We start from the raw sequence: 23,687 nt of genomic DNA, 5'->3' as shown, positions 1-23,687 counted from the left end.
ACATACATCTTCCACGGGATGTCCACCTACAAAATCTTATCTTACTATCGAATGTGTTGAATGTAGGAAAATGGGAATTCATAATACAATCAAAAGGTAATCAGCATTTAATAAATCACGCATGCGTGTGTGTGTGTGTGTGTTAGAAATTCTACATTTAGGAAATGACAAATTATATCCTATTTAAAATTGAATGGAAAATGAGCATGATTTCATTTATAAATTCTACAACATAAGAAATTGAAGTGTACAAAATGTTAATTTTTTATATAGAAAAAATATATTCAAAATAGGTCTTTTGCCATAATTTTAAATAATGGTGAATACTTCTCTTTTCCTGTCTCTCTCTCTTTCTTTTTTTTCTCTTACTCATGGAAAAGACCCACATAAAAATAACTAAATGGCATTAACTGAAAAAAATTCAATATGGAACAATATTGCCAAATGGAATGTTTAAAGCTCTAGAGACAAAGAAACATTGTACTGACTATCATGAAAAAAAACATCATGTTTTCTTACCTCCTAATAATAAGTTGTCTTGATTTCCTGAAATTGCAAAGTCCTTTCTGCTTTTGAGATGATAACTCAGTAGAGCTGTCAAAAAGATCAGATTTCCTTCAAAGTATTAGATTTTGTCACAAAATTTGGAAGTACCAGTTCTCCTGGGGCAAATGTAAATACACTGTCAGTTTTTTGTGTTTGTTTGTTCCAACACAGTGTGATATACTATCTCTTGGGAAATAGATTTGCTTCACATACTTCTCAAAAGATTTACTTTGGACTAATAAATACTGTTTTAAAAAATTCAAGGTAAAATGATTCTTAATCAACAATTGATGAATTTTTTAGGCTTCAAAATTCTTAAAGTTTCAGATATCAACTAAAATTATTTAACTAATTAACTCGATAAGTGTAATATTATAAATCTTTGTCAGTAAGCAAAATTTTACTCAGTTTTCTTTTTTTTTTTTTCCCATATGTTTTGATGTGTGTGACCGCGTATGGTTGCACTGTACAACTAACAAATGCAATCAATACCAGGAACAGTCACATAAAATTTTACTCAGTTTTAAATCACAGTAGGCATTAAATAGTTAACCATTTAAAATAGATATAAACTATTTTATCCTCAACTAAATTCTGATGGTAAAAATAAATAAAGTCGTAGTTATTTGATGAGTATAAAATGGTGATAAATTCTCTATCATTTATACTTTGAATAAACCAAAACATTACCTTAATCATCAAAAGCAAGAATAACAAAACTCAGACAGTAAGTTATGAAAATATAGTCATTAGTATCTAAATTTCAAGAATTAAACAAATTTCAGAATAATATCTAAATTTTCAATAAATTTTTAGGCAATTAGATATCTTAAGAAATTTAAATTGAAAATACAGTAAAATATATCGGTACTTTATATATGGATATATGAACATTCGTACACAACCACACCCACATTTGCAAAGTTCAACCTTCATTAAATGCCAAAGATCTGTTGTGGGGAGATTGTCTAAGTACTTGCCATTTACTTTCATCCTCACAATATTGCAGTGTATACACTCTTATTTTTTCCTTTATTCACACATTTTAATTGAGGCATAATTGACATACAATATTCTATTAGTTTCAGGTGTACAACATAGTGATTCAATATTTGTGTACATTGTGAAATAATCACCACAAAAAACCTAGCTACCATCTGTCACCACAAAGAGTCAATACAATGCTATTGACTATATTTTCCATGCTGTACCTTACATTCCATGACTTATTTTATAACTGAAGTTTGTACTTTGATCCTCTTCGTCCATTTTGTCCCCCAAGCTCCCTTCCCTCTGGCAACCACCAATCTGCCCTCTGAATCTATGCGCCTGGATTTGGTTTGATTTTGCCCTGTATGCACTCTTTTACCTATTTAACAAATGAGGACGCTGAGATTCATTGGTTAAATAGCTTGCACAATCTTGTAAGTGGCAAAGGTTGTATTTCACTCCAGATCTGCCTTTCTCTAAGCTCATGATATACTTACCCTGCTGCAGATGTTTGTGGTTTCCTGTACGACAACATAGATGCATAAATAAATAACTGTGAATTAAAAATACACTAGTAGGAACTAATGTGTTTATCAAAGTCTTTCATTCAATTGTACCTCCCTGATAAAGAGATACAAAAATATTCATCTCAAAAGAGAAATGTTTGCTGACTTTTCTTTCCTGTATATGATCTTTGGTATGATTTATAATGAATTTTTAGAACAGCAGTATTCATATAATCTAAGCATAACTGCCATAACCACTACGATTTCAGTTTCCAGTTGTCCTTTCTGGGATTCATCAAATATTTTCCAGTAAATTATTTCACAAATGATCTGATTTTAATGAATATGCAAATCAAATTGAAATTGGTATGTAAACAGGTAGAAAAATAATCAAAACTCAAATCTAACAGAAAGGATGAATACTCCATAGAGAAATTGATAAAATAATTTAATTTAAAAAATCAATACAACAAATTCAATTTAATTTTTTTTTAAAGATTTTATTTATTTATTTGACAGAGAAAGACACAGTGAGAGAGGGAACACAAGCAGGGGGAGTGGGGGGAGAAGCAGGCTTCTCGCCGAGCAGGCAGCCCGATGTGGGGCTGGATCCCAGGACCCTGGGACCATGATCTGAGCCAAAGGCAGACCCTTAACGACTGAGCCACCCAGGCGCCCCTCACTTGAATTATTTAACATATTTAGAGAGATATAATTTAAATGTCATGAAATATACCCATTTAAAATGTATAATTCAGCATGTTTTTCTAAATACATACAGAGTTGTGAAGCGATCAACACAATTTAAATTTAAAACATTTTTATCACTCTAAGAAGAAACCCCATGTCCATCAGCAGTCATTGCTGTTTATCCCACATTCCTCCAGATCCAAGGGATCTTTCTGTCTCTATAGATTTGCCCTGTTCTGAACATTTCATATGAATGGAATCATACAATAAGTAGTCTTCAGGATGCATCAATATTTCATTCACATTGTATGGATAAATATTACATTGGATGTAAAAACCACATTATATCTATTCATTTATCAGTTGATATACATTCAAGATTTACCCCCATATTTCAGCTAAAATGAATAGTGCTGTTATAAACATTTGTGTGCAACTTTTTTCATGGATATATGTTTTTATTTCTCTTAGGTATATAACTAGAAGTGGAAAAACTTCATCGTATGTTAATACAATGCTTAAATTAGGAGGAAATATCAAATAGTTTTCCAAAGTACACCATTTTGCATTATCACAAGAAAAGTATGACCATTCAAATTCTTTACAGCCTTATCAACATTTGTTGTTGTGTCCTTGGAAGTATAATCATCCTATTGGATATGAAGTGGCATCTCATAGCTTCATTTGTATTTCCTTAATGACTTGATGTTGAACATCTTTACATATGCTTATTGATCATTTGTATATCTTCAGTGGAGACATGTCTGTATAGATTCTTTGCCCACTTTTTAAATGAGGTGATTTTTTTATTATTGAGTTTAATAATTATATATTCTGATAAATGTAAATATAAAACTCCAGAATATAAATTCCAGAAGTCATTGCATATATTTTCATCCCTTCTGGGGGATGTCTTTTCCCTTCTGAGATGATATTGTGTGCAACACAAAAGTTTTGGATTTTCATGGAGGCCACTTTTTGTTAATTTTGTCAGTTGTACTTTTTTTGGTGTTAAATATGAGAAAACATTATCTAACCAGATAAAGACTTATTTCTTTGTTTTTTCCTATGAGTTTTATGATTTCAGTACTCACATTTACTTCTGTAATCCTTTAGAGGTTTTTTTTGTGTATGAATTGTGGAAAGAGTCTGATTTCATTATTTTGCATATGGATATCCAGTTTCTCCAGTAATATTTGTAGAAAAAGCTATTATTTTCTCATTAAATGATCTTGTACCTTTGCTTGCAATCAACTGACCATACATGTAAGGGTTTGTGTTTGAACTCCCAATTCTATTTCACTGACCGATGTGTCCACCATATGTCAATACCACACTGGTTTAATTACTATAGCTTTGTAGTAAATGTTGAAGTCAGGACATGTGGGTCCTCCAAATATTTCTTCTATTTTAGGATTGTTTGGACCACACTGGGTTCCTTCCATTTACATGCAAAATTTAGGATCACTTTTAACAGTTTCTGCAACAAATCCAGCAGGGATTTTGATAAGGACTAGTCTTAAATCTGTACATCAATTAGGGAAATGGAGGCATCTAAATAATAAAGTCTTTTGATCGATGAACATATGTTTTCCCATTTATTTAGATCTTCTTTAATTCTTTTCACAATGTTTTACAGTTTTCACTATACAAGTCTAGCATTACTTTTGTTGAAAATTTTCCTAAGTATTTTATTATTTTTGATTCTATTGTATGGAATTTTTTACTTAATTTTATAGTTGAATTTTTTATTGGGAGTATATTAAAATGCAAATGATTATTTTAAATGAATCTTGTTGAACTTGTTTATTGGTTTTAATATTTTTTGTTTTTTTTTTAATAAATGAATCCTTTAGGGTTTTTTTATTTATAAGGACATGCCATTTGAAAATAAGGATCATTTTACTTCTTCCTTTCAATCTGGATATCTTTATTTTTAATGTCTGGTTGCCCTGTCTATAAAATACTGGTAAATTTTTGGGTTTAGTTTGCTCTAATGATCTTTTTAATTTCTTAAGGTTGGAAGGTTAGATTACTGATTTGAGAGCTTTGTTTTTTAACGACATATTGCAGTTGTAAATTTTCTTCTGTGTACTGCTTTAGTTGCATCCTAGAAGATTTGATGTTTTATTTTCATTTTCAGTTATATTAAAGCTATTTATAATTTATCTTGTGATTTCTTTTTTGATCTATCAGTTACTTAGCAATGTAATCTAAATTTTTACATATTTATGAATTTTTAAATTTTCCTTCTGCTTTCCGATTCTAATTTTGACCCATTATACTGACATAATATTATTTGTAAGACTCAAGTTTTAAAAAAAAGATTCATAGTGTGGTATGTAAGGTAGACATTATCATTTCAAGAAGGAGAAATTAAAAGCTTAAAAGAAGTCTTGGCAAATACTATGTAATTTCATTTATAGGTGGAATCTAAAATACAAATGAATAAACAAACAAACAAAAATCAGAACTAGAGTTATAAATATAGAGAACAAACTGATGTTGCCAGAGGGGAGGGAGTGGGAGGACGAGAAAAATCGGTGAAGGGGAGTTAGAGATACAGGCTTCCAGTTATGGAATAAATAAACTATGGGAGTAAAAGGCAGAGCACAGGGAATATAGTCAATGATATTGTGATAGTGTTGAATGGTAGCTACACATGTGGGGAGCATAGCATGACATACAGAGAAGTTGAATTAACCATATTATATACTGGAAACTAATGTAACATTGTGTGTCAAATATACTCAAATAAAAAAAAAATAATTTAAAAAGGTCTTGGGTCCCAACAAATCTGAAACTCAGTAGGGCAAATTTCATAGATTCTAAAACCTGAGAGTAATTCTCCATGGCCCTCTACTCTACCCTCTGGATGCACCAGACTGGTGACCCTGCTCTCTTGGCTTGGGGAGGCCCCACTGGGCAGCCCAGACACTAACTAGACCAATAGCATTGCCTTCTCTGGCCTCCATTTCCTTCATTCTACCCTCAGAGTCATTTTCTTTTATCTCATTTCTGTCCTTGTCAGTGCTGGCTGACAGTGTTTCTGCTGGTGTAAAATTCATCATCCTTGTTGGTCTTTCATACAATTTACATGCCATTAGACACAGAGTTCCCTACAGATACTTTCTGGATAACCCGATCTCTATTTCTGGCTTCTGCTGAGATACGGACTGGATCTATAAATCACATGCCTAATCTCTTCTGTAAACTTAGCAAATGGTTTTCCAGCGACACATTTAATGTTCCCTCTACAAAGCACGCTTTCTTATCTTTTGCAACTATGTAGATAGGCTGAGAACTTTCCAAATCACCAAGTGTTGGTTCCATTTTGTTTACCAATTCCTTCCTCATTGAATCTCTTTCCTCTCACATTTACTGTAAACATCAAGGGAAAACCAGGACACACCTTCTATACTCTCTTTGGAAACCTTCTCAACTCAATACGCAAATTCATTGCTTACAAGTTTTACTTCCCACCAAACAGTAGAACATAATTCAGTCAAGTTCTCTGCCATTTAAAGACAAAGGTCACCTTTCCAGGGTTCACCCTTCCCGTAACATGCTCCTCATTTCCGTCTGAGGCTACACCAGAGACACCTTTAACATATTTTACCAACATTTTGTTCATGATTACATACGTAAAAAACAGAAGCTTTCTCTACCATATTACTCATTTCCCTCGGCACACACACCATAATTGCCTTGAAAATTCGTATTTCTAACCAACTTTCTCTTCACAGATATCTAGGGTTTTTTGTTTTTTGTTTTTTTGTTTTTTTTTTTTCTACCAAGTGCTTCAAAATTATCTGGTCTCAACCCATTACCCAATTCCAAAACCCCTTCAATAATTTAAGTATTTGTGACAGCAGCACCCTACTTCCTGGAAACAAAATCTGTATTGGTTTCCTAGGACTATCATAACAGTACCACAAACTGGTAACTAAAGCAACTGGAATTCATGCTCTCACAGTTCTGGAGGCTGGGAGTCTGAAATCAAGGTGTCAGTAGAGTTCCTACTTGAAGATCTGAAGGAGAATCCCTTCCATGTTTCTCTCATAGTTTCTGATGGTTGCCAGTATTCCTTGGCATTATTTGGCTTGTAGAAATATTTCTGCACTATTTCTCCAACTTCTACCTCTGTTCTCATCACATTCTCCTCTGCAACTATTTCTTCACATTGCTTTCTTCCCTCTTTACTCCAGGCTCATCTTGTATCTTTATTGCTTACGTCCTAGAATCAGTTAATTCTCCACAAAGATCTAATTCCTTTTATTGCATATGGTATTAGAAACCAAGACCTGGGTACTAAATATGCTCCTTGCCACTAGAATGGCATTTCTTTTAAGCCCCTTCAGTGGGCAGAATAAAGAAATATATGCGTGTGTACACACACACACACACACTATTATAAATATTTCTATATGTAAACATGTGTGTTTATTTTACTCTAATCTTGCATTTTTCCTGATGTCTCCAACTTTAACTCTGACCATGGGAATCATTCTACCTTCCTCCATTGCTTATCTACAAATTCTCATTCCAACAGTGATAAACTTGGCTTCCACATTCTGTTGCCCTTTTATTAAGCATTCGATTCCAGTATACATGTTTAGCAAAGTGTCAATAGTTATCACATACTCTAGTGCGAAACAATGTTATCAATGAAAGGACAGTTTTTTTGGTGCAGTTCTTTTTGTTTTTATTCTTGTAGACTCCTATGGTGTCTAAAATTTAACAACTTTTGTCCACAACACTTCTAGTGTAATTGTCTCATGTATTTATAATACACTTAGATTCTCATGTTACAGACTGCAGTCCATGTTGGCATTGTGAATATATTTTTAAATTTGCCTGTATTAGGGCTGTATTTTCTAAATGTAAAATTGTAATGTTATATTGATTTGATAAACATATAATATCATCTATCCACCACTACGATATCATACAGAATAGTTTTGCCATCTAAAAATAAAAAAGAGCTTTGCGCAGTGGCAGGATCGTAGCCAATGAGGTTTATCCGAGGCGCGATTATTGCTAATTGAAAACTAAAAATAAAAAAGGAACAAACAAAAACAAATCAAAACAAAAAACACCTGTGCTTCACTTTTTAGGCCTTACTACCATAACCCCAAATCCCTGGCAATCACTGATTTTTTCGCTAACTCTATAGTTTTGCTTTTTTCCAGAATAGCATATAATTGAAATTATACAGTATAGTCCTTTCAATATGACTTTTTTTCATTTTTCAATATGTGCTTAAGATTCCCCATGATTTTTCTTGGCTTAATGGATTATTTTTCTATCATTAAATAATATGCTAATATGCATGTCTACTGTAATTTGTTTATCCATATGCTTTTTGAAAAATGTCTCAGTTGTTTCCATTTCAGGCAATTATGAATAAAGTGTCTATAAATATTTGTGTGCAGGTTTTTATGTGTACATAATTTTCATCTATGAGTTGAAAAGTTTTCAACATTGAGTAAATACCTAGTTTCATAATTGCTGTATCTTATGATAAAATTTTGTTAGGCTTTGAAACAAACTGCCAAAATATCTTTCAAAGAGGCTGTGCCATTTCTCATTTCTACCACCAGTGAGTGAGAGTCCATCGACATTTAATATGGCTAGCTTTTTTTTACTTGTTATAATAGACATATACTGATAACTCATTGTTTTTATTTTGTTTGGTTTGGTTTTTGATTAATGGACATTATTTTGGGGGAAGTTTTAGGTTTATGGAAAAATTGAGGGAAAAATACAGAGAAGGGGTACCTGGGTGGCTCAGCTGGTTAAGCACTGGACTCTTGATTTCAGCTCAGGTCATGGTCTCCAGGTCATTAGATCAAACCCTGCATCTGGCTCCACGCTCAGCATGGAGTCTGCTTGCCCTTCTCCCTCCGCTCCTTCCCCTGCTTACTCTAGCTCTCTCTTTCTCTCTCTCAAATACATAAATAAAATCTTTTTTAAAAAAGTAGAGAGAATTCCCATGTGCCCCCTCACCTGCTCCCTCTACCCCAATTTCTCCTAACATTAGCATTTTGCATTAATGTGGTATCTTCTTTACAATTAAGAGCCAGTATTGTACATCATTGCTAACAAAAGTCCACATTTGGGTTAATTACTTGCAATGGTATTGACAAATGTATAATGACATAAGCCCACAATTACTGAATAATAAAGAATAATTTCACTGATTTCAATTTTTTCCTTATTTTAATTCAGATTTTTAGTGATGGTGTTTTATTTTCTAATAGTCCCCTTCCCCAGTTAGGGAATCACTGAATCTACATTTCATGAATTATTGAATGTTAACCTTTGTGTCTAAATAGACTTTATACTTGAAGGGAATCTGAGTAAGTATAACATCTTTTACTCTGTTTCTATGACTCAGAATTTTGCAGACATTTCTCTCTTATGTATCTTCAAGACTTTCTCTTTAATTATAACAAAGCATTTCTTGATCAGTTTTTCTTAGTTTACTTAAAAATTATTTAAATTCTGTGAAAATTGTATTTGGAATACTGTAACCTCCACTTATTCTCCTATCTTTAAGTCTACATCATCTGAGAAGACTTGTATGACAGCTATGCATACTGTAGCAGAATAAATTGTATTTGATCACACCACATTACGTATTCTGATGTACATCAGATTTGGACCCATTCCTGTATAAGCACATGATCTCTCTTATATTGATCTTCATCCTACCACTTTAGCTCCTTTTTCTGCTCACTAGGAAAAGAAAGCATATTCTGGCAAAACAGCCCTTGCATTCATCTCTACCACTTCCAATGTGGTTAAATCAGTTGGTTTTATGACTGTCTTACTGCTTTCCAGAATACTAGGGGGAAAAAAAGGATATTTTTTTAACAGCAAAGTACTTTGTGATGTGTAGGTTCTTGGTTTTGAAGCCAGAGTCCCTGCCTATGTTCTCTTACGGAGTTACATTTTTGAGTCTTTAATTCATTTATTGTTCTCCCCATATATTTATTTATTTTGATACCAGAATGATAGTAGGAGAATTGAAAAGACTGTCAAAAACTTGTTTTTCTTTTTCTAAAGATTTTTTATTTATTTATTTGAGAGAGAGAGAGAGTGAGAGCAGAGTAAGTGAGAAGACAAGTAGGGGAGAGAAGCAGAGGGAGAGGGAGAAGCAGGCTCCCCACCGAGCAGGGAGCCTGATATGGGGCTCCATCCCAGGACCCAGGGATCATAACCTGAGCCGAAGGCAGACGCTTAACTGACTGAGCCACCCAGGTGCCCCATCATTTTCGAGTTCTAGTTATATTTGCTTAATGTCATGGAAACCTGTATAAAACTTTAAAACATTAATTTACATTATTTTACATAGCTTGATGGATAAAAATGTGTGAAATATATAAGCATTGCATGGCAAAGTTACAAAATAAAGATGAAAGTAACATATATTGTGACCCTGAGAATGAATAGGATTGTGTTAGAGACTGCCATTTATTTGTCTACCTATGTATCTATATTTATGCTAGGAAGACAGCTAACCTTACACCTTGAAAAGTTAGTTTGAAATAATCTAAGTTTCCACTGCGGGAAACTAGAAAAAGAAGAGCAAATTAAATCCAGAGTAAGAAGAAAAATAATAAGAATTAAAGCAAAAAATTAGTGACATCAAAAATAGGAAAAAAAAAAAGAGAAAATCTGAAAAAAGTAAAAGCTGATTCTTTCCTATATCAATAAAGTTAGTAAGCCTCTGACCAAGCTAATTAAAAAAGCAAAGAGAAAGGACACAAATTACTAGTATGAGAAATGAAAGACGAGAGGTCACTGCTGAAACCATAGACACTGAAAGGGTAATAAATGAACACAATAAATAAACACAATGAACAATTCTATACCCACAAATTTGGTAATCTAGATGAAATTGACCAATTCCTTGAAAGATACGATTTGTTAAAACTCACATAAGAAGGGGGCGCCTGGGTGGCTCAGTCGTTAAGCGTCTGCCTTCGGCTCAGGTCATGATCCCAGGATCCTGGGATCGAGCCCCGCATCGGGCTCCCTGCTCCGTGGGAAGCCTGCTTCTCCCTCTCCCACTCCCCCTGCTTGTGTTCCCTCTCTCGCTGTGTCTCTCTCTGTCAAATAAATAAATAAAATTAAAAAAAAATAACTCACATAAGAGGAAATGTACAATATGAAAAGCCTATATCTATTAAAGAAATTTAATCAATAAATAATAGCCTTCCAAAACAAAATATAGCAAACTCAGATCGGTTCACTGGTGAATTCTACCGAATATTAAAGGTTGGAATTATACCAATCCTCTACAATTTCTTTAAGAGGATAGAAGTACAGTAAACACTTTATAATTCATTCTGTGAGGCCAGCATTACTCTAATACCAACACCAAACAAAGATATTACAAGAAAAAAAAAAAAACGTGCAGACCAACGTCCCTCATGAGCCTGGATGTAAAATTCTCCACAAATATTAGCAATTTGAGTGCAACAATGCATAGAAAGAATTATACACCACACCTAAGTGGGATTTAGTCCAGTTATGCCAGTCTGGTACAAGATTTGGAAATAAATTAATGGATTACATTAAATGAATTACAGACTAAAAAAGAAAAATTGCATGATCATCTCAATAGTTGCAGAAAAAAACATTTGACAAAATCCAACACCCATTCATCATAAAAAAACAAATAAACAATAATAACAATAACAAAACATCTGGAGGAAACTTTCTTAACTGTGGTAAACACTATCTGCAAAATTTCACAGCTAACATCATACTTAATGGTAAGAAACTCAAAGTTTTCCCAATGAAATCTGGTACAATACAAGGATGTCCCCTCCCACTCCTTTTCAACATCATACTGAACTTCTAACTAATGCAATTATAGGGAAAGGAAATAAAAGTTATACAGATTAGGAAGGAAGATATAAAACTGTCTTTGCTTGCAGAGGTCATCTTTGTCTAAGTAGAAAATTTGAAAAAATAAAAAGACCAAAAAAAAAAATGTCCTGGAACTAATAAGCAATTATAGCAAGGTTTTTAGTACAAAAGTCAATCCCTTTGCTATATATGACCAATAAGCAAGAGGAATTTGAAATTAAAAACATAATACCACTTACATTAGCATCCCAAAATGAAATACTTAAGGATAAATTTAACAAAAGATGTACAAGATACTACATAACTCTGTGGAATGGAATCAAAGAACTAAATAAATGGAGAAAGATGGATAGAAATACTCAAAATACTTTCAAGATGTCACTTCTTTCCAGACCAACTTGGTCTATATATTCAATGCAATCCCAATGAAAATCCCTGCAAATTGTTTTATGGATATAGACAAACTGACTCCAGAATTTATATAAAGAGGCAAAAGACCCAGAATAGCCAACATAATATTGAAGGAGAACAAGTTGGAGGTCTGACACTATTCTATTTCAAGATTAGCTATAAAGCTGGGATGCCTGGGTGGCTCAGTCAGTTGTGTGTCTGCCTTCGGCTCAGGTCTTGATCCCTGGGTCCTGGGATCAAGTCCCGCATGGGGCTCCTTGCTTGGCCAGGAACCTTCTTCTCCTTCTGCCTGCCGCTCCCCCTGCTTGGGCTCTCTCTCTCTCTGAAAATAAATAAATAAAATCTTTATTAAAAAAAAGACTTGCTATAAATCTATGATAATCAAGATGGTGTGGCATTGATGAAAGATCAAAGGAATAGACACCTTAAGTATAGATCTTCATGAGAAGTGGAACTTCTTTTAACAGGATTCTAGAGAGCATGACATGTTTTATAATATATTTAGTTTCAGTTTAATAAGCATATAATAAACTATTAGGACAGGAACAACAACAAAAGGGGTTTCTCACTCAAGAGACTGATTCCTAAGCTGCTTATCTCCTCATTTTCAAAACGAGTCCCTGGAATGGTTTTAATTAGCCTATTTTAAGACAGTGTATTATACCAGGATTACTGTACCCAATAAATTAATGTGATTGGCTTTGTGGAAAAGACATGCCTAAAACACACAGTGAGGCACAGAGAAAAAGGGAAGTATGATGAACAGACAAAGCAATTATTTTCTTCAGTGATGAACTACTTCAATTTTTGGACATAAAATGTGCACTCTGGACCAGGATGTGTTCAGATCATCATCTATATGCTTGCCAGCATCTCATTTTTGTTCTTTTATTTAAAATACACCAAGTTCTCTGCAGGGAATTATTTCTGCTCACTTGAGGTGTGGATATTTCAAACCAGACATCCCTCAACTCTGGACAGGGATAATCCAAATTGAGCTACTCAGAGCATGTCCTCCTCCTTCCAAAAACAACTGATTAAAATTGGGTCCATGTCCCAAGCTGGTCTATTAGACAGTCTAGAAATTTTATTTTATTTTATTTTTTTTAAAGATTTATTTATTTGAGAGAGCCTGACATGGGGCTCTATCCCATGACCTTGAGATCGTGACCTGAGCTGAAATCAAGAGGCGGATGCTTAACTGGGAGTCACCCAGGCATCTTGATGGTCCTGAAATTTTATTTATTTGTGTATTTATTTATATTTATTCATTTATTTATTTTTAAAGATTTTATTTATTTATTTGAGAGAGAGAGAGCACTCAGGGGGAGGAACAGAAGGAGAGGGAGAAGTAGACTCCCCGCTGAGCAGGGAGCCTGATTCGGGACTTGATCTCAGGACCCTGGGATCATGACCTGAGCCAAAGGCAAATGCTTAACAGACTGAGCCGCCCAGGTGCCCCACTCTTGAGATTTTAAATAAATGTATTAAGAAAGAGGAATATTCATTCTACTAGCTATGTAGAATAAAAATCTGAACCTGCTGGTGGTCACCTATGCTTCCACTTAGAAAGCAACTGACTGGCAATTAAGCAAACTCAAAGCAAAGTATGACATTAGGAGTTGCAAAAAGAGATTCCTGATAATCATTTTCAATCATTTGGACCAGTCCTACTTAGGTCTGACTTTTTTTTTTTCCCTTTTGAACCAATAATTTTATGTTTTCACCTAAGGTACTTTGAATTTAATGTTTTGTCACTTGAAACTGAGTATTGACTAACACAGGGGAAAATGAGGGAGGTTGTGGTCAAATTTTCAAATACATTTAGAAACTTTCATTCACTGCTTGATTTTCATTTCAATAAGCAAGTGAAGTAGGGAAACTCAGTGCAGTTAAGTCATAGTCTGTAAAAACTCACTGCCATGAAACATCACCAACTTCATGCAATAGAATGGTGAAACTGGATATGATAACAGAATTGTTTTGGGACCCAGAGTCAGAGAGGATACTTGGGGTGGAGGAATGGAAGCAACCAGAAGTTAATGCAAACCTGTTCCTTCTTTGGACATGACACTCCTATCATTAAACCAGTTTTGAAGAGTCTAGAAGGCCCTCCACTTGGTATACATTTGTAGCTATTCCTTCCTTATGTTAATTCCTCTGGCTTAAATCTCCCTCCAGTGCTATCCAAAGTAACAGTATTTGTGACTAGATTTCTGTGACAAATTGTTAAGCATAGATTTTATCATACCTCCTACATGCTTTTATTAAAGATTCAAAGTGATTTACTGATTAATATATGTCATGTACCACTATGTAAAATGTTTGTTTACTATTATTTCTTATAGATCTGTTAACCTTTCAGGTAACTGATCTTTCTGTAATTTATATTTCACAGTGGTACATGTGAGATATTTTTTAATTTTACTATTGAGTGTGGAGGATTTACCAATCCCTGATATAGGCATGATATAAAATTAGAACAAATGGTTTTGCATTTGCTCTCCTGTTCTATGAACTGCCTAAACTATTGCTCTCACTGCTTATCGTATTGAAACATACTGGTCTCAAAAGAATCGCTAATTCAAAGAAAAAAAGTCAGCTACGAGATGTCTGAAGAGAGTAGGAATATTAAAATGCTCAGCTAGCTGCTAATTCAACCGAGATTAATACAATCTCTAGAGATGTTCAGTATGATCTAATACTGCAGCCTTCTGCCCAAAGTGCATCACTGCAGGAACAGCCCTGCCAAGTATTTCCTGTTTTCACTTACACCTAATAATACTGATCAAAATGTCCCTTACAGTATTATTCAGAATGCACATATGTGCATATTGGAAAGTTTGACTTTAAAGCAAATGACATTTTCAATGGCAACTTATTTGGCAAACTGAGATTTCTGAAAAATATCAATAAATAGGTTGATTAAATTATGTATTTCAAAGATGCATTCACTTAGTTTGATGCCACATACTTTAAAATGGACAGGCTCATTCACATATACTTACCCTGTTCAATTCACTGCCTCCAAAATAAGGATAGAAACGATCTCTTTGCCAATGAATTATGCAATCTTTTGATTGCTCATGTCTGGGTTCTTGTCAGAAAAAAAAAAAATCATTCTCTAGCTAGAGGAGATTCCTCTGTTTAGATTCCTATGCAAAATCTACTTTCTTGTCTAAAAAGAATATTATTCATCAGGCAATCAACTAGAGTACATTAACAAAATGACTTTTTAATAATTACAGTTAAAGTTGAATTTTTATGATTTTATTCATGCAACCCCTAATGTAGTCATCTATTCACTGGATCATAGGTTAGCTCATATATCCAACAATGTTGCCTGTTTCTTTAATCTGAGTACTATCATGCAATTAAGTAGGGTACAATGCATTTGGAATCATGTTTGACATTCTATTGCACAAAAGGCAACTGTATGTTCTTCTTAACAGTATACACTAAGATTGCTTCATTAAAGCATTACTTACTTATACCAAATTTTCCCTTGCTGCACCATCAAGCTTGTTGTCATTTAATTTGTCAGATTGCCTGAGATGCGGAACTGAGGAGCAATTCCCAAGCCTTCACTCTAGCTTTCAATTCTTCCATCAGAGAATCTTCTCAGAACACGGAGTTTCCAGGGTGCCTGGGTGGCTCGGTAGGTTAAGTGTTGGACTCTTGGTTTCAGCTCAGGTCATGATCTCAGTGTCCTGAGATAAAGCCCCGCTGGAGGCCCGCCTTGAGTCCAGCATTGGGCTCCCTTCTTACAATTCTGTTTCTCCCTTTGTCCCCTGCCTTACACGTGCTCTCTCTCTTAAATAATAATAATAATAATAGTAATAGTAATAGTAATAATAATAATAATAATAATAATAATAATAAAACAAAAAAGAACGTGGAGTTTCCAGGTCATGCATGTTTTTCTAAACCTTTCCAAAATGTCCCATTATTCTTACTTTTAGGCTTGGCAAAAGCCTCTCCGTATGCCTGGAAATAGAAGACCTCCTTACATCACACACAGTTTGATATACCAATATTTTTCATTATGATAATCTGAGCATGTCTTTTGTTCAGTAGCCATTTTCTTTTATTTCTGATATCAAAGTAAACTTGCAAATGAATAAGGCATATACCTAAAATAATAGAAGTTTATTTTTTATCACAGATATGCTCTTTTTTTAGAGATTCTTATTTGAACTTTCAAAGACACAAGTTGGCGAGGATGTTAAACAGTACTGATTGAATTCTAGTCATTTAAATAAGACATATCTTCTTCTTTGTTTTCATCCCAATGTTTATTGAGCATCCACTGAATGAGGGCATCATAACAAAAACTTAGATATTAACTAAAGAAATATCCATTGTATTCCTTTTTCGACAAAGAAAATGGAGCTTTAACACCCTGTATTTATAAACCCTTCTTAGATGATACTGAGAAAAATAACAAAGTAATGCCTTCTGTAGGTTAGAGGAAAATGAAAATTTAATTAGAGCAAAAATGGTAAAAATGTGTGATGAAATTCAGAGAATTGAGCTAGAAAGTTACCCATAAATTCAAGTTCTTTAAATATATAAAGTATCAGAAGATTGCCTGACCCTTAAAAATAGTATGAGGGGCACCTGGGTAGCTCAGTCGTTAAGCTCAGATCATGGTCCCAGGGTCCTGGGATCGAGCCCCACATCAGGCTCCCTGCTCAGCGGGAAGCCTGCTTCTCCCTCCCTCACGCCCCCTGCTTGTGTTCCCTCTCTTGCTGTGTCTCTCTCTGTCAAATAAATAAATAAAATCTTTAAAAAAAATAGTACATTGAATGTTAGCCATTATTATTACCATTAATATTATTAATACTATTCTGAGCACGAATATCAAGTGTTAAAAGTTCAAAATTTATCTCATCTCTGCCATACATTCATGATTTTGTTTAATTTTGCATGAATTCATCCAGTCAGTGAAGAATGAGTTTTAAGTCAACTACCTGCAAAGTATTCTACAAGGTATTAATGTGGTAAACAGGCCAGAAATGACCTTAAAGTCTAATCAGGAAGATTGACAATACATAAAATTGTTTAGACAATTATAATACAGTTGGATTATTATAATATAATTTTCTCTACAGAAGTAAACAGTGCAATGGAAATAAACTAAACTAAATTCACTGCTTGAAATAGACAAAGCCACATTTGAATTGGATCATGAATTAAAAAAATGTCTCTGGCAAAAGGAGAAACACGCATGAAGGCCCTGAAGTAGAAAGAAAGGACGTGGTGAATTTCAGGGGATGAAAATATGCCAGAGTCATAGTGGCCTTTTCCAGAATCCTATGAATAGAACAGAAAAACCTGAGAAGTAGGCATGAGTCAAGACCTCACACACCAGGTTAATAATTTCAGACCTGACTCTAAAAACACAGGAAATCGCTGCAAGTCTTTGAATTTGGAAGTGACAACTTTTAAGGAAACAACTGGACAACTTTTAAGGAAAACACTATGGATCTCTGTAGAAATTCAATTAACTTAAAGTTAGAATAATTGCAGAAAGTCTACCAAGGAAGATACTGCAGTTGTGCTGGTAAGATCTGATGCCTTATTCGAGGAAGCAGCTGTACTGACGAAGAGAAGTGGGCATTTTTGAGGAATACTTAACGAGTAATATAGACAGGGATGTAGAATGGTTAGATATGCCATCAGAGAGAAATTGTAAGGCATATGGTGGCAAACTAATGACTTGATAAATTAGGTGTTGGTGGTACCATTTATCAAGCTCAGGAACACTAGAGAATTTGGACAACACAAAATATGAATACAGATTTGCTCAATTTCAAATTCAGATGTATATTAAATATCATCATAGAATTTTTTTGTTAATTCTAGGAATCAGAACAAAAGTCTACACCAGAAATTAATTTCACAATAAGTTATGGATAGAGTACATGCGAAATCATGAGCATAGATCAGATTAACTGAAGAGATGGTATAGACTAGCATAAGGAAAGGAAAAAAGTCTTACAGTATTTATTACATAAAGATTCGATAATGGAAAGGCTTCCATAGCAGATTGAGACCCGAAGCCCAGTCTATTGCTATGAAAACAAATAAAGCTGAAAACAGATGAGGGAATGGAAGAGTTATGAAGAAGATAGAAGTGACAAATTTGGTAAATGTTAAGGAGTGCTCAAGTAGGGTGGGGCTGAAAACCAATAATTTTAGCCTCGTCGAGGTTATTAATGAGTTCATCAAAACATGTTACTGGAATGCTATGAAGTAGTAGAAGCCAGATTGAAGTCTATGGGGGAATTGGGCAGAAAGAAAATTAAGAATACGTGAGGGCAATTGTTCCTAGAAGTTTGCATTTGAAGGGTGATAATGAGTGAAAATGATCTCTAAGTCTTTATTCCTGAGAATAATTTTTGGCAACTAGGAGAAAAAAAAAGGTTGAATACCTGCCAACATAACACTCTTTTCTTCCTAAGTACTTTGGTCTTGTCCATTTTGCCTTCTAAATTTCTCTTGTCCCCTAGTTCACTCTCAGTTAGTTCTGTCATCAGCTTATTTAATACTGTTAACATTTCTTACCAGAATAATTGTAACAATCTCTTCCATGACTTATTTCCTTCTCCTGTATCCCTACTCCAATCTATCTTCACCCTGCTATTGAAACAGTCTCTTCCTAAGAGAAACTGCCCCTATTTTCTACTTTTAACTTAACTGGCTTCCCGTTTCCATCTGTATAAACCTCAAACTCATTAATTCCTTTATTCATATTCATATTTATATTTATTAAAGAACCCATGGTTATCTTCTTTCCACCTCAACTTCTGCCATGCCTCAGCATGAAAATCTTGAACTAACCTCTGTTATTATTTAATGTCCCTTAAATACAACAAGGAGCACTTTGAATACTCCATTATGTATTTTTACAGTAGTTCTATCTCAACCTCCTTGGTACTTCCAAAATATTTGTAATAAATGAATCACTATCCTTTTCTTCTTTTTTCAGTTTCCTTTATCATGTTTTGAGGGCATTCACTTTGCCCTCTTGATTTCAGAATCTTCAGTTAACAGCTTAGAAAGATTACAAGAGTCTTAATGTTCCTTATCAATGAATATCTAGTCCTTCCCTTTTTGTGGCTCATACAGAAGCCTAGACTTCTTGACTCCTTTCAGCTGGGTGTGGCCTATGAATTTTAAGTGGAAGTGGTATGAGTAATTTTCAGTCTGGATCATGAAATTGCTGGTGCAAGATCCTACAGAATACCTTTGCCCTGTCAAGAGGACTGTGGAAACATGTGTAGAAATGAGATCATCTCAGCTGGGGATCATGAGTGACTTTGAGTTGCAGAGCTCCCTTCACTGAAGGTGAGCTGAGAAAGAACAGTGAGATCCTTGGTACTACAATTAACCAAGCCTATTCTGATAAAATAACACAGAAATCTTTGGGGAATAAATGAGGAATAAGTGAATAATTACATGAATAAATAAATAACTAGATGCTATAAAATAGAAAAAAAAGTTGCTTGTGTGACCAAAATAAAGATGTAACAAAAAGAAATTGTGATGTCTAAGCTTTATAATACTAGAGTGAGAAACTGTGGTTAAATTATTTAAAACTGAAACAAACTCCAAAAGGGACCAATACTATAAGAAAATAAGATGAAAAATCATTAACTGAATAAGAATTCTTGAGATTAAATATATGGAAACTACTGGAAGATGTAATAGGTCTATGTATCTTTCTATCATCTATCTACTGTGTTTATAATAGCATGTGAATTATGCACATGCATATATAAATATATAAATATAATGACATAGTACAATATAACATAGTATAATGTATAATATAATAAATAACAGAACAAAATTTAATATATACAAGAAAAATAAAACAATAAGAATGGTAAGCAAGGAAGGATTTTGGCTAAGTTATTTCCAATTGATCAAGGTATTAGCATTTGAAAATAGAGCACTTACTACATAAAAAGTATTTCCAAATTTTTTAGCTTTCAGTGGGCACTCTGTAATGTTCCAAGAGAGTAGTCTGGCTTTTAATTTTTTCTATTGGTTACTCTCTTATTTCTATCAATCCCCAGATAATTTTTAAGGTTCCACAAAAGTCACCTGGCTATCTGTGAAGTAGCTTCTCCTTCTTCTGTAGTAAGTTATGCTATTTTTTTTTTTTTGAATTTGTGGTTCCACAATTCTTTTTTTTTTAAGATTTTATTTATTTATTTGTCAGAGAGAGAGAGCACACAAACAGGGGGAGCGGCAGGCAGAGGGAGAAGCAGGCTCTCTGCTAAGCAGGGAGCCTGATGCAGGACTCGTTCCTAGGACCCTGGGATCATGACCTGAGCTGAAGGTAGACACCCAACCAACTGAGCCACTCAGGCTATGGTAGGTATGCTATTTTTAACCAAGCATGGATATATATAAGTTTAAATACTCAAAGTTAATGAAAGCTTTGTTTTCTTACAGAAGTTTGCTAAAAGTACCATTCAAAAACTGCAAACTTTATATTAGGTATTAGATAATACTGGTTCTGGAAGTTCTTAATTGACATCCCACTGGAGATATTCTCAGCTTAACGGCCAACTGATTTCTCCCAGTGGTACTTCTTGACTCTTCCCCTTAACCTGCAATCCAGCCTTTCCAATGACAGACATTGGAACAAAGTTAAAAGAAAAAAATGTAAAACTCTTTTTTTTTTTTTAATTTCTGCTTACAGGATCAACTTTTATCAAAATTAGGATAATCTGTAAAAATGCAACTAATATCACAAATTTTCACGTAATTATTTTGAGCAGCTTTTCCTCTCATTGTGTTGAAATTCCTCATTCACAGTTAAGTCTAGGATATTAAAGTATGTTTACATGTACATGGGATCCATTTACTACTTTTTGTTTGTTTGCCTAATAAATTTTATTCCTTATCAAAAAAGAATATGTAATCGATCCTCATATGTAAATTTTAATTTCTCCACTGAAAAACAGTCAGGAACTGCTGACAGTTTAAAAATAATAAATTTTCATTTCTCTCTGTATATTACTATTACAATTATTACACCATATTACACTTGCATCAGTTGGGCGAGACAAAATTATTTTAGAGTATGATGGAAAGGTGATGGACTTCAAAATATAATGGAAGGTTTAGAAGTCATGTTGGGAAAAAAGACTCAGGGCTGATTCTGAGAATACAAAGCAGATAAATTTGAAAAATAGCAATAATAATGTTACTTCCAGAGGGGGGGGAATAAGAAAAAGTAAGAACAAATCACAAAAGAACTCATTAATACACTAAACCTTGCCCTCAACCATTAGGATTCTCTTCTTTACAATCAATTATTAGAAAAATAAGTGAGCGTCAGAGTTCATTTACATCCTAAATGCAATTCTGTGGAGTTGTGTGTGTACGTGTGTGTCTCTGTTTTAACTATTGGCTTCACATTTCATTGGTATCATGGATTCTATTCTTTTCAGTTAAAATAAAACACAAAAGAAGTAAAAGTTTGCAACTAGCAGGTGTGTTGTTATATTGTGTAAGTAGGTAACCCGCAGCACAGCTGACTTTACTGGAGGAAAAAGACCATTAAGGTGCAATGTCATTTACAGTAAAAATGGGATAAATGAGACCTAGTGTTTACAGGTACCTTTATTTGGAGAGTATTAAGTAGGGTAGCACAATTGTAGAGATTGATGAAAACACATATCTATAGGAATAAGCACAATAGGGCAACTCATTCGTGGTAATACACCACTCCAAAATTCTATTTGCTTAACAAACAAAAAGTTAACATTTCATGTACATTGCTTATCCTACATAGATCCTCAGATGGATCTGCTCATGGAGTCGCTCAGGGATACAGGCTAATGGAGGCTTGATCTTGACAGGTGTATTTATGATCACCATGGCAGCAGGAAGTGAATGTGGTAAATTACAAAATGGTTCTTAAAGTTTCTGTCACTAAGAACTTACACCACTCCTGTTCATATACCATTGGCCAAAGCAAGCCACATGGCCATGGAATATTAAAAAAAAAAAAAAAAAAGCAGGCATGGAATAGGTGATTCTATTTTGTTACTGAAAAGGAAAAGGCTAGAAAGATTTGGTGAACATTAGAGACTTCACAGTCAGACTGTGTTCACCAGATGTTCAGTTCACTATTCTTTTCCCAGACATTATAAAAATAGATAACATAATAGAAAAGTGAGCATAAGAGCAGATATACGAATAGCTTATAATCCTGTGTAATAGTGCTCAACCTTATTAGCATCAAGGAAAAACAAATTAAAATAACCACTGGAGTGGCAAAAAACAAAACAAAAGAATTTCACTTTGTGGGTTGGAGAGTAAATTGGCACAACCATTTTAAAAATTACATTAAAATTATAGAATCATATTGAAGATATGTATAATTTATGGCACAGAAATCCCACTGCATTGTTTCATAACAGATCTAAGAAATAGCTTGGGGAAAAAAAAAAAACTAAATCCATTAATAATATACTAATTAAATTATTTTAAATTAATACAATGCATTATCATATGGAAATAAAAATAAACTGAATACCAGAAACATGTTAGCACGTGAGGACAGCTGTGTTAAGCTTGAGACTGCTAAGTGGCTCTCCAGCTTAATTTCTCTGTCTTCTTGAGCAGTGGCCCCCGAAAAGCGAGACGTGAGGTTCTGGTTCATGGATCATGTAATGGACCCACCCCTGAATCTACTGAATGCCAAGATTCCTCCATTTTTTTAGAATATATTATTATATGATTTTTTTAATAATAAAAATAAACTGAATATGCAGACAATAACAGATAATTTTTTTTAAAAACTTATTGACTAAAACAAGTCATCAAATAACATACAGTGTGATTAAATAAGGAAAACAGGCAAAACTAAATTGTGGTTAGGTATGGATACATAGGCAGTATAATTTTAAAATAAATTAAATAGATCAATGTCACAGATTTTAAGATAGGGCTTATACCTAAGTCAGTTGCTGGTGGTTATTATAATTATAAATTAATAGCCGGGGTCTTCTGGAGTGTTAACTATAAAAACAATTACAGCATTTTATTTTCACTTATTTGAACTAGGCATATACATTTTTTTTTTGGATTCTTCTTTACATTACATTATGCGTGTATGATAGAATCCTAATAAACAAATATGCATAAAATAATTTTAAAACATATTAATTGATTCTGTAATAAAACTAGTAATTATGAGCCAACTCCATGAGAAACTAAAATTTTGAAAAATATTTAAAGATTATTATTTTTTCAATTGACAAACAGAACCTCAGGTAGTCTGGGTGACTTTTCTACCTGTGGCATGTACTTGCTCTTTGAACTTGGGAGGGTTATTTTGCATTTCTGAACTTGTCTTTTATATAATCCAGATGACAAGGGAACCTAAGTCATATGATTGTTGTAGGATTTAATATGTGATATGAAAGTTGCTTTGCATTATACCTTACAGATATTAATATTTGTATTATTCATATATTATCATGTATCATGATTGTTGTTGTTATTATTTTTGTTATTATTAAGACCATACAGTTAATTAGTAACCAAACAGGGACTGCTCTTGAGTTTTCCTACTTCACAATGTAGCCCTCATTCACCTAACACATTCTGCTTTTAGTTTTCTCAAGGGCT

The 23,687-nt window shown here is 33.7% G+C and overlaps 1 non-coding gene and 1 pseudogene across 1 annotated transcript; one reads left to right on the top strand and one right to left on the bottom strand.

The window, feature by feature from the left end:
• Window positions 1-976: 976 nt before the first annotated feature.
• Window positions 977-1,051, bottom strand: LOC115939450 (small Cajal body-specific RNA 14). Its single transcript, XR_004074266.1, has one exon.
• A 6,664-nt stretch (window positions 1,052-7,715) lies between these two features.
• Window positions 7,716-7,864, top strand: LOC115939223 (U4 spliceosomal RNA; annotated as a pseudogene).
• Window positions 7,865-23,687: the final 15,823 nt, after the last annotated feature.

This window comes from Leptonychotes weddellii, chromosome 7 (genome assembly GCF_054177405.1).
Source record: "Leptonychotes weddellii isolate Sample4059 chromosome 7, ASM5417740v2, whole genome shotgun sequence".
Lineage (NCBI taxonomy): Eukaryota > Metazoa > Chordata > Mammalia > Carnivora > Phocidae > Leptonychotes > Leptonychotes weddellii.
Note: the sequence above shows the minus strand (reverse complement) of the source record. Positions and strands in the feature narration are given on the sequence as shown.